The following is a 12,774-nucleotide window of genomic DNA, read 5'->3' as shown; positions in this document are numbered from 1 at the left end:
TTTGTGCGTAGCTAGGCGTCGTGGGGAGACCCCAGGATGAGCCACCCTTATGAACCTGGGGTTTGGTTCATCAGCCTGGGAAGACACAGTTCCCACCTCCTGTTTATTTGTTCATTTGTTTGTTTTAAGTTTATTTATTTATTTTGAAAGAGGGAGAGAGAGAGAGGGAGAGAGAGGTGGGGGGGAATCCCAAGCAGGCTTCAAGCTGTCAGCATAGAGCCTGATCAGGCGTTCGATCTCATAAACTCTGGGATCGTGGCCTGAGCCAAAATCAAGAATTAGATGCTTAACCAACAGCTCCTGAGGTGCCCCCCCCGGCCCGACTTCTTGTTTTTATTCAGGGAAGTTGCTCAACCCCATACTTTCCCCAGGGTCACGAACTCACTGCTTTCCAGAGAACACTAAAAGCATCCATGAAAGAGAGATTGCAGATTTTGTTGGCCATGAACCTCAAAGATGAATTTTCCTATCACATTTTATGAGTGTGGGTTTTAAAGCCTCCATAATACAGGAATGCCCCTCTCCAGTACCCGTGAACTTCCTCCTAAGGTGATGATTTGGGTTGGTAATTTGGCCAGGAGAAGGCCTTGGATGATACTGAATCACGTAGCATATGGAACTGATAGAGATGATTATCTTTTTTTTTTTTTCCCCTCGTGGATAGCAAAGGAAAGATTTTGCTGTTTTCCTTGAACTTCTTAGCCCACAGATGGGCTAGGGTGGGGATCCCAGGCAGGCAGGAGATAATGTGGTCCCCAACAGTATTCAAAGACCCTGAGGGTTAGGAAGAACAGATTTAAGGTATGAATTTTTAAAAATGTTTATTATTTTTGAGAGAGAGAGAGAGAGAGTCAGAGACAGAGTGTGAGCAGGGAAGGGGCAGAGAGAGAGGGAGACACAGAATCCAAAACAGGCTTCAGGCTCTGAGCTGTCAGCACAGAGCCCAACATGGGGCTCGAACCCATGAACCGAGAGATCATGACCTGAGCCAAAGTCCGATGCTCAACCAACTGAGCCACCGAAATGCTGCATAAGGCGTGGATTTTGAAGGGACCTGCAGGAGCGGTAGGTGATGATATGAACAAAACCATAGATTGTTGGGGCTGGACAAGGCCTTTGGGATTGTCTGCCCCAGTTTGTTAAATTTGCAGATTGCGCATCAAAGCCAGAGGTTTTACTCAAGGTTATCTGGAGGCCTCTAACACTTAAAAATAATTCTTTAATTTACAAAGCGGAAAGGTTTTTTTTTTTTTGGTTAAGTGGGGCAGTTAAATGAAACACAAGCCTCCATTTGTGGCCTAATAATAACCAGAAGTTTTCTCCTGCCCTAAATTAAGAATCCTTATTAACGAATTGGGCTTTTGTTTGCAAGAAGGCACAGAGCATGGCCTGTTTTCTGCCTGCCTGGAAGGATGGCAGCAATTACAGCTCACAGCTTAGGCAATGACTTTCTGGAGGCTTCTCCGTGCTTGTAAGAGATTAGAGTCACTAATGAGACATTAATGGTCCGGCTCCCAAACTTTAACTAGAGTTCACTCCTGCCTTTCCTGGAAGAAGTGACGAGAATTTTCCCCCCTTCCCCTAACCTGCAGTGGTAAATTCAGGCCAGACCCTGGTGCAAGGAGCAGATTTGCAAAAGCGGGGCCGTCTAATGCCTGACCACTGTGGCAGAATGACTTCTTCAAGCAAGGGACACAGGAGCCCCGGCCAACGGGCGAGCATTTGATACGCTGCGGAAACCTGATTCTCCGCCACGGGCCTGGCTGTGTGCTTTTTCTGCTGGAGAATGCGTGACCTGAGAACGATCTGCTCGGTCCTATTTCTGTTCCCCCGGCTTGGCCTCGGTGTTAAGAGTGCTTCTCTCCTCGTCACCGTGGACATTTGCTTTGAAACGCCCGGGGGGGCGCCTGGGTGGCTTAGTCGGTTGAGCGTCCGACTTTCGCTTAGGTCATGATCTTGCGGTTTGTGGGTTCAGGCCCCGCGTTGGGTTCTGTGCTGACTGCCAGCTCAGAGCCTGGAGCCTGTTTCAGTCTGTGACTCCCTGTCTCTCTGACCCTCCCCTGCTCACGCTCTCTCTCTCTCTCTCTCTCTCCTAGAAATAAATAAAACATTGAAACGCCCCGGGACTTGCTGCCCACCTCAAGCCTGCTGTCAGGACCTTGGTGGGCTTCTTTTTTTTATTTATTTTTTTATTTTTTTAAATGTTTTATTTATTTCTAAGGCCTTACACATCTATGACCAATGTGTAAATAGATGCTGTTCTGGAACCTGAGAGCCACAAGATCTGGCCTGGTCAGGTGTGTGTGTGTGTGTGTCTCATCTGCACATCTCTGTGCTGACCGCTGCTCACCCCTCATTTGTCGGTTTAGCCCGGCCTCAGTGATAACAACTGTCTTAGGTTGGGGTCCCTCAGAAGGAACTGGAGTCTAATGGTTTATTCGAGGTGGGGGGGCAGAATTCGGGGGTGTGTGAGAGAGAAAGGGAGTGACCCCCGAGAGCAGCTGGGAAGCCGCTGTTGCTGTGGGCACTTGGGACATCGTGCCCCTGATGACCTCTGGAAGCCCCCACCAGCCTCCTCGGGGGCAGAGAAGCTGCCTTCTCTGTCACCAGCTCCTGTCCCGCATTGCTTCAGGGCTGTCCCACATTCAAGGATGGAGTGGGCTCCTCGCCCTTGGCAGAGAGCCCAGGCAGTCACGGGGGAGAGGCACTTGTGTGTTCCGGAATGAGTAGGTGCCCCTGGGTCTGCCCCGTGACCATGACCGGGGTTTGAGCCTCTGCTGTGTGACTCTTCTTTGGGAGGAGGAAGGAAGAGAGTCAGCAGGTTGCTCAAGGTCACGCAACTTGTACAGTGGCCTGTCCAGCTTCAGAGCCTGAGCTGCCTTGCTGGTGTCTTCTTTGAGGTGTCCTATCTGGCATCAAGCTCAGTGCAGTTGGCCTTGGGGACATGTCTTGTGAGCTGCTTCCCTGGGGGAGTTGTAGTACTTCTCACCTTGGCTCTAAAAGGCCACGTGTTAGACACTCCAGCAGCACAGGCAGGGTCACCGCTAAGCCCACTCTTCTTGTGAGGTCGAGAAGTCTGCCCAAGCCCTCGGTGGAACGGGCTCCCGACTCACTTGAGTCTCCAGTGTGTCTTCACTGTGTTGGGGTGTGGTGAGGTAGCCACTCTATCCACCGCCAGGCGAGTGTCAATTGGGGACCTCTCAGTGGCGTACAATGTGGTTAATGTCCATCAAAAATTACAGATGCACATGGCCACATGCCCAGTAAGTCTACTTCTGGGAGGTTACCACGCAGCTACACCCGCACTTGTGTGAAATGGTTTATATAGTTGAAGGGTCCCAGCAGCATGTTCTATGCTTGTAAATGATTGGAAATCACCTAAATGACCATCAGTAGGGGCCTGGCTAAAGCAGGTGTGGGATGCCGTGCAGTGAACTCCCAGGGAGCCATGGAAAATGAAGCGGGCTGCATATTTATTTGTTAGAGAAAAAAAACCCCTAGGGGCGGAACTGTGTGTGCAGTGTGCTATAACTTGTGTAAAGAAAGTGTGTGTGTTTGATTGCTTTTGTATGTCTCTGGCAGGAGACCCAGCATTGATTGCTTCCGGAGGGGTCCTAGGAGGCCAGGTGGGAAGGAGGCTCTTTCCGTTTACCGTTCAGAATCTTTCAAATGTCAAATCATGTGGATACTGGCTACCTACTCACAAGTAAATGACATTTAAAAAATATTTAAAATCAGTGCGTTCTTTTTGTTAAATCGCATTTCACTCTGAAATCCCCATTTCCCCATCTGTAAAATGAGGGAAGTCATATTTGTTTTAGAGAGTGATGCCTTCTCTCTAAATGTCTGTTCCCTTTATCGTGCTTACTGCTGCTCTGATACATTTAACTTCAGGAGCGCTGACTTGATCTGATTCCGCTGCTCCAGGAAAGGAACCATAAGGACAGAAATTGGGTATCACTTGTTCACCCCGCTCTGTCTCTGGGACCTGCATTTGGTGGGTGCCAAACAGAAATAATTTTTGGAATAATAAATGAGCGAACACACTTTGCTCATGAGAACACGCTCTTTGTCTTTGTTACTATTATTTGTAGCATCGAGAGGAAGCTGGGTGTAGAGGCTCAGGTGGTTTAGGTTCAAATTCCAGCTCTGACACTTATTAGCTGCGTGACCATGGGCAAGTCACTTAACCCTTCTGTGCTCCAGTTTCCTCATTAGCAAACTAGGAGCTGTGAAAGTACCTAACATATAGGATGGCTGTGGGGATATGAAGAGTTCACACATGCAAGCACTTGAAACAGCACCTGGCACTCTGTACATGTGAGGTATTATTATTTGCCGTGATTTTGATACTTTTCTCTTTATAAATACTTATTTCTATGATTCTGGCAAAACTTTTTTTTGTTTTTTTTTAGAAAGAGAAATAGAAGGAGAGAGAGAAAGAGAGAGGCAGAGAGAGAAAACAATCGGGGGAGGGGAAGAGAGAGAGGAGAGAGAATCCCAAGCAGGCTGCACGCTCAGTGCAGAGCCTAATGTAGGGCTCAATCTCATGAACTGTGAGATCATGACCTGAGCCGAAATCAAGAGTCAGATGCTCAACTGACTGAGTCACCCAGTTGTCTCGAGGCAAAACTTATTGTAGAATTTGGGGAGACCTTTACATTTTTTTAAAACATTTATTTATTTTTGAGAGACAGAGAGAGACAGAGTATGAGCAGGGAAGGGGCAGAGAGAGAGGGAGACACAAACCAAAGCAGGCTCCAGGCTCTGAGCTGTCAGCACAGAGCGCAATGTGGGGCTCGAACTCATGGACGATGAGATCATGACCTGAGCAGAAGTCGGACGCTTAACCAACTGAGCCACCCAGGAGCCCCTTGGGGAGACCTTTAGATCACTAGGGATACTTCTTTGCTTGTTCCCATTCTCTGAGTGGTCTCTCTTATCTTTCCAGAGAAGACCATGGGGAACAAAGGCTCCCTAATTCAGGGGAGAGTCGGCCTCCAGGTTGTCAGGGGGATGGTATGCATGTGTTGGGGGGGCTCTTTTGTTCTTTTCTTTCCCAGCACCTGAGGCCACCCACAGTCCCCAGGAACCCCCTGGGCTCCACGTTAGCCTTTACGGTGAGGCTACGCCCTCCTCATGTCCCCCTGGTGCAGGTAGGTGGGGTTTGTGAAAGTCCCAGCTCTGGTTAGCCATTCAGCCTATCCCTCCTCCCTCCGTGGATCCCCGGGGGAGATGAAGTCACCCAGGGGGCCTGGAGAGCAGCAGGACGCCTTGGAAACCTTCTGCTTTCTGCTTGAGCGGCTGTGAAGAGACTGTTCTGCTACCAGCTTACTGATTGTTATTGGGGACAGTTGTGGCTGGAGGTCACATGGAGGCCGCATGGAGATGCACAAAGGATGTGGAAGTGGGGCCTGACCTGCTCAGGGCAGCCCCATGGGGAGTGGGTCTGAATCCGTGGGGAGCTTGGCCAAGCCGACCCAAGTGCATTGGGAGAGTAGCTTTTGAGGACATTTTGTCGGCATCTGTCTGCCTCCTGCTGGGCTCCTGCCTGTGCTTTTACCCCCTCTCGCTCCTGAGTGTTCGAGTGTTCACCCCCCTTTCTGACAGGTGGCGGGATGTAGGGACGGCCTGTGGCCCTCGTCCCCCAGAGCACCTTTCATTCCATGGCTTGCACTATCGCCACTGTGCATCAGTGTGGTTCTGGAAAGTTCTCTTGCCGCTGGGAGGCCGGGTGCTGGTGGGAGATGGCTCATTACTGCCAGGCATTCTCCATGGAGTTCTCTGCCCATTTGAAGCGTCTCCCTGAGATGGTGCCGGCTACCTCAGGTTGGCTCATTGGAACTTGAACAGGTGGCCGTGACAGCCAAACTTGGAAGACGGCAGGAGCTGTGCGCTCCAGTGCCTGGGCTCGGGGGCTGGAATTACTCTCCTCTCTTCTCAGGAATCTCTACGCACATTTGCTTTTCATTGTGTTTCCTGACACAGGATAGCGTCTTATCACGGTAAAATGAACCCTTGGTGTTTACGCCCTCCCCCCGCCCCACGTTGCTCAGCCATATGGAAACAGCAGTAAACAAAATCACCACTGTTCCAAAAACTGAGGACAGGGACAGTAAGGTTGACAGTAGCATGAAGGGGAGAGAAGAAACCCAACCTCTTCAAATCTCAGGATTTAGCTCCTTATCTGCTGGATCCTGGGAGTGGGGGATTGGGGGACAGGATGGAGGAAGAGCCAGAATGCCTACCCGTGGTTGTTTCCCTTTGTTTCCCAGTTCCTCATCCTGCAGGGGTCATAAAAAAGGAGAAAATTTCCAGGACTTGATTTTCCAGCCCTTTAAAATAGGAAACCAACCAACCAAACAAACAAAACCCCCTCCCAGCCTCCCTTCTCTGCACCTTACCTCCGAAAAGCAAACTAGAAGTAAGGCCTCAAGCTGCCAGATTACAGACTGTATCTGGCTTGCTGTTGTGTTTTGTCTGGTGCACACAATATATATGCTATTATTATTTTTAATTTGGGCCAACATTTAAACATTGGGGGATTTCAAATAATGATGCAGAAAATCTGGAACCATGAGGTTGCCTCTGTTGAGTTGGCTGTTTTCTGACCCCTGGAGGCATCTAATTGTGCCATTTTGGGTGTAAGACACCTGGCAACCAGCTCTCCTGACGGTGTTTTTCTGGATTAAGCTTTCTGGAGCAGTGGGAACATGGGCCTGGCGTTCTTAGTTTCTTCTTCAGATTTGTCTCACCCACTCAATCTTGACTGGCTTTATTAACCCTTTTTCTGTATTCATGTTAAGCCTGGCAGGTAAGCTTCCATTTGAAGTTAAAGAATTTTGCTATTTGATATTAAATTAGTAGGCTTTGTAAATTTATGAATGTTCTGATTTGAATGATTTTGAGTAAGTGGAAACTGTGAGTTTCAGGTTTGTTCTCTAGCCATGAGCCATGTCGACTTAGTCATTGTTTCCAGGAATGTGTCTGTTTCATCCACGTTGTATTTATTGACGTAATTGTTGCCCTAACATTTCCTTGTTATTCTTTTACTGTCTGCAGCATCTGTAGTGATGTCCCCTCTCTCATTTCTGATATTGGAATTTGTGGGTTTATTTCCTTTTTTTCAATGTTTGAACTAACTTAACGATTCTTTTTAAAAAATATTTTTAATGCTTTATTTATTTTTGAGAGAGAGAGAGAGAGAGAGAGAGAGTTTAAACAGAGGAGGGGCAGAGAGAGAGGGAGACACAGAATCCGAAGCAGGTTCCAGGCTCTGAGCTGTCTGCACAGAGCCTGACACAGAACTTGAACTTGTGAACTGCAAGATCATGATCTGAGCCAAAGTCGGACTCTTAACCTACTGAGCCACCCAGGTGCCCCTTAATGGTTCTGAGTATAGCTATGGTTTGACTGTGTCCATGTATTCTTTTTTTTTTTTTTTAAGTATTTTTATTTATTTCTAAGAGAGAGAGAGACAGCGTGAGCAGGGCAGGGTCAGAGAGAGAGGGAGATACAGACTCTGAAATAGGCTCCAGGCTCCGAGCTGGCAGTCAGCACAGAGCCTGACGCGGGGCTCGAACCCACGAACCGCGAGATCATGACCTAAGTGAAAGTCGGACGCTTAACCGACTAAGCCACCCAGGCACCCCTGTGTCCATGTATTCTATGCCTATCTATACTCTTAGATTCTCTCAATTGCCTCCTTTTTTTCTGAAGGCACCAACCACCTCCTGGACCATACTGTAGCCAGCACCAGGGCCAACCAGTCATCTGCCCTGAGAGAGCTGGGCCCTCCTCTTCCCTGTGCTCTGCAGCTGGGCCAGCCAGCCATGGGTCTGAAGTTTTCTGGTTCTTCCTGCCACTTTTGGACTTGGATAAACAGAAGCACCACTGTAGTTACGGAGTCTGGTATCTGCAAGTGGAGGGGAGGGTCACCCTGTGGGGTAAACATTGACTCATGGGAAACAGGAGATAGGAGTGAGACAGGTCCTTGCTAGGCAGAGTTGAGTAAGGCATTGAAGGTGCAAAGTAAGGAAGTGGCAGATAAGCTTCCATCCACTGTTCTTGAGGGTCAGTTTCTCCTTGTAGCCGACCTTGTGTCTTCACATGTGAAGTGAATCCACCTGCCTGGTGTCCTGTTGTGTCTCTGTGGCTTGTGGTGAACAGAGGCAGCACTCTGTAATGTTCCTCATTCCTCTGATCCTTTCCCCTTTTCCTCATTCTTAAAGTCCGCAGATACTATCCCCCCAATAGAGTGTAAATGTCTTAATTCTTGCCTCGGGCTCTGTTTCTTAGAGGATGTGGACCAAAATTGTTTGAAAGTCTAAAGATAACACTAGATGAATTTCACTTTTATTTTGAATTCTTCCCATTTAATGAGATATTGTAGTAGAAAAAAATCACTTGTTTTTTTTTTTTTTTTTTGAAAAAGAAAAGAAGAACATGCCATTCATTGATGTTCATAGGCTGAATCTTTGATATATATGTCTTAAGGGGCACCTGGGTGGCTTAGTCAGTTAAGCGTCTGACTTTGGCTCAGGTTATGATTTCACGGTTTGTGGGTTCGAGCCCCATGTAGGGCTTGTTGCTGATGGCGCCAGAGCCTGGAGCCTGCTTCAGATTCTGTGTCTCCCTCTCTCTCTGCCCCTGCCCCACTTGTGCTATGCTTCTCTCTCTCAAAAATAAGTAAACAAAAAAAAAATTGAGTGATTATTTAAGAATCGGGAAATTTTTACGTAAGAACCTAGATTTTTTTTTTTTTTACTTCTTTTGGAGCAGGGGAAAATCTGCAATATAGGCCAATGATCAGCTGATTTGGGGATCAGCTGCCCCCTTTAGATGGCATACCGGCTGGATGTGGTCCCAGCACTCCACGGTGATGAATACATTCCTACCCATGTTCCCCTTCTCCTCATCTATGGAATGTGCTGCCTTCTCCTAGGCACTTGAGTTTAACATCTCCAGGGTAAAGGGAAATTCAGCTAGAAGTCTTGTTGGGATAGGAATTGCTTCTCAGAAGTCTTCTATAAACTGTGGCTAATGGCTTCTAGATTGCTGAATCATCTGGCTCAGTTAGAAGTGCTCTTTGGGGGCACCTGGGTGGCTTAGTTGGTTAGGCGTCCGACTTTCGCTTAGGTCATGGTCTCGCGGTTCGTGGGTTCGAGCCCCGCGTCGGGCTCTGTGCTGACTGCCAGCTCAGAGCCTGGAGCCTGTTTCAGTCTGTGACTCCCTCTCTCTCTGAGCCTCCCCTGCTCACGCTGTCTCTCTCTGTCTCTGTCTCTCTCCTAGAAATAAAACATTAAAAAAAAAAAAAAAAGAAGTGCTCTTTGATCGACGGCGGGAGTCAGATCAAATAATACGGAAAATGTGCCAAGATCCATCTTGCATATGCTGGGAGAGTTCTCTCTGACAAAATAACAGTGTTCTTGAGAGCTTCTGAATCATGAACGAGAGGGAAGCAGCTTAGCTCCAGGACACTGTGAGGAAATTTGGCAACAGAGCCTCTGAGAATTAGAATATGTGTGTGTGTACACACACACACACACACACACACACATGTACTATATACTAACACACGTATAATATTGTACTACATATTATATAGTATATATTAGCATATATACACTATATATTACATATCATGCTATATATGTCTCTGTATATAAATTGTATTGTATGAATTTTGCAATGCCTCTTGGAGGAAGGCACGGAGCCACTGGCTCTCAGTGGCTGGGTGTAAATCACCGGCCAACGAAGTGATGCTTGTTTCAGGATTTGTCAGTCTCCTTCACTTCTTCCCTCTTCTTGGTTTCATCACTAGGTTCTGGCCGTCTTCCACCGCTACCAGAGCTCCAAGGAACCGAGCTGAGTTGTGGAGAAACAGCCTGTGGAAACTAGCTGGTTATTCTGACACGTCCTCCTCAGTGACGCCCGCCTCCCCCTTGGAGTTGAATGGTACGTTAATATTTTCAAAGTGTTTTCACATCTTTCATCTCATTCGATCCCTCTGATAGGCCTGTGAGGATTCAAGATGGAAAATGAGTCACAGCGAGGCTAAGTGGTTTGTCGTCCACTGTCCTCGAGGCAGGAGAAGAGCAGGGATTTGGCCCAGGTCGCCAGTGGTTCCCCACTTGACTCCCAGCCTGTCAACTGGCAACATTATCTGGCTTTAATGCTTCAGCCAGACTGAGGGAAGCAGTGTTTTTACAAACTGTGGGATGCAACCCAGCTGTAAAATCAGCTGAATGGGTGAAACCGTTTTTACAACTGAAATGGAATAGAATAGATATCAAAGCACATCTCATGTAGAGATAAGGATTGTTTAGTAAAACTTTAGGTGTAAGTAAGTATGCTTCTATTTTGATGACCTGGTCTCTGGCTGTTGTATGGTCGAGAACAGATTCACATTCCTTTCCATGTGGAATTTTAGATGCTGTGATGCCTGAGTTTTTTATTTTTTTATTTTTTTAACGTTTATTTATTTTTAAGAGAGAGAGTTTCTGAGTGGGGGAGGCAGACAGAGAGGGAGACACAGAATCCGAAGCAGGCTCGAGGCTCTGAGATGTCAGCACAGAGCCTGACACAAGGCTTAAACCCACGAACCATGAGATCATGACCTGAGCCGAAGTCAGATGCTCAACTGACTGAGCCACCAAGACACCCCTTGGGTTTTAAGGAGGTTAGATTTTAGCAACAGATTGTTGGGATGTGCTGCTCTTGCACATCTGATAATTCAGGGCAGGAATGTACTGCACAGATGACAGAACTTCCAATGTTCCTGTCATATTGGACTTAAAAAAAAAAAAACCAACAACCCAAAACCCCAAACCTGAAGACTGTATATTCCTGCTTAGAAAGGCTAGAACCAGGGGCGCCTGGGTGGCTCCGTTGGTTAAGTGTCCGACTTCAGCTCAGGTCATGATCTCATCCTTTGTGGGTTGTAGCCCCGCGTTGGGCTCTGTGCTGACAGCTCAGAGCCTAGAGCCTGCTTTGGATCATGTGTCTCCCGCTCTCTCTGCCCCTCCCCTGCATGCACTCTGTCTCTCTCAAGAATAAACATTAAAAAAAGAAAAAAAGAAAGACGAAAGCCAAAAAGTCATAAGCCACAGGCTACTAGCACCATGCTAACATATGGCTTCAAAGAACAATAACTTTTTAATATTCTGCTCGGAGCATTTGACAAATAAATGAATGCATGGACCTCAGAGCAAGCAGGTGGAAGAGGCTATGCTCAGCAGAAACTCGGGGCAGGAAGTGGGCAGAAGTAGTTATAATTAAGGAAGTAAATATGACTTACAGCTGAGAAGGAGGCCAAGGTCAGTCTAGAGAGGGCTGTCTCATGATCAGGGGAGTCAGGAAGGGGCGGAGGAGTGTAGGACAGATCAGGACACAGTGACCACGAAGAAGAAAGGAGATTACTGAGGAACTGTTCCTAACAGGTGTTGTCCGGCGAGCTTACAGGCAGTTTCCATTGAATGTCTGGACCAATGATTACAAGTGTGAATGATTAAGTAGTCAATTTACACTGGGTCATTGAGAAAAACCAATAAAACGGAAGCCAATCAATCAAGAAAGGTGGTTAATAAATAATAAATAGACTTTTAACATGGAGTACTCAAATTGATTGCCTGTTTGCCTAACTTTTCTTGCAGATGTCCAGGGGGAGAATCGCATACTCATAAATCATACTCAGTCAAAGACAGAATATTCTTTGAAGGATATAGTAGCTTCCATCTGTGGTTTTTACTGTGTATGCCAAGGTTTTCTCCTTTGTGGGATCTTACTTCTGAAATAGCAATGGAAGTCAATGGGAAAATGTGATGATTTACCAACATTTGTTTTACATAAAAAGAACCTCTCAACTGGCAACCTAAAAAACCAGTGACAATGAAGTCAATAACAATGGTGGACTGGTGATAGATTGTGTGTGTGTGTGAAGGAGAAGTAACAGTGCAGGAAGAGACAGAATGACTTGGGAGCTCTAGAGAAGTAGGGGCTGGGGGTGTGGGGACAGGAGCAGGCAGGGGAGAAATAGAGACAGATCCCTACAGACCAGAGAAAGGGCATGATTTCCCAGCAATGTCAGCCTTCTTCAGTCCTTCTGGCAACTTTTCCTCCCTCTGGCATTGAACTTCCCTACTTGAAACTTGAGGGCTCCCCCTAAAACCTTGATTCCTCTTCATCCAATCTGGCTTGATAAACCCAGATTCACATAAATAGCATAAAGCATTACTATATACATGAAATATATTAAAATAATACATAAATATGTACATATAAGTATATAAAATACACAGGTGCTCTATGGACCCCAAACCAACCCAGGTCTCTTACCAAAATGACAGTAGGGGTGTTGTGGCCACATATGTACACGTGGCCCATGATACCAACCTCTTCTGCTTTCAGTTGTATTTTCCTTCCCCTGTTGACCCTCTGGCTGGCTTCACTTTCTTCAGCTACGCTGAGCCCTCAAGATGATGGTGGTGGAGTTGACCAGGAGAAGGCCATGGTCATGTTTGGACTGGGGAGAGGGTTGGGGGAAGGCGGGGATGGGAGTGTTGAGTCGAAAGCAACAGCAATGCCAACTGGTACAGTGGTATCCTAAGTAATGGACTTTTAAATATGAGATCTTTGTCCTTGAGCTGTGCTTCATCATGGCATTCAAAGACAAGATAGCTGAGCATGGAGACGGCCAGATTCATGATCTGTGTCATGCACCCATGCCGTGTCCCGAATTCTCTCAGCTTTGAGAGAATTGTCAAAGACATTTGT

The 12,774-nt window shown here is 47.0% G+C and overlaps 1 long non-coding RNA gene across 1 annotated transcript; it reads left to right on the top strand.

Moving 5' to 3' along the window:
- Positions 1 to 984: 984 nt before the first annotated feature.
- Positions 985 to 11,825, top strand: LOC120220552. The gene is made up of 3 exons (XR_005525613.1): positions 985 to 1,065; positions 9,824 to 9,957; positions 11,655 to 11,825. It is a non-coding gene; the product is annotated as an uncharacterized LOC120220552 (long non-coding RNA).
- Positions 11,826 to 12,774: the final 949 nt, after the last annotated feature.

The sequence above is a fragment of the Hyaena hyaena genome, unplaced genomic scaffold (assembly GCF_003009895.1).
Source record: "Hyaena hyaena isolate Hyena2069 unplaced genomic scaffold, ASM300989v1 scaffold_702, whole genome shotgun sequence".
NCBI classification, from domain to species: domain Eukaryota; kingdom Metazoa; phylum Chordata; class Mammalia; order Carnivora; family Hyaenidae; genus Hyaena; species Hyaena hyaena.
The sequence above is the reverse complement of the archived record's forward strand: the minus strand, read 5'-3'. Positions and strand labels throughout refer to the sequence as shown.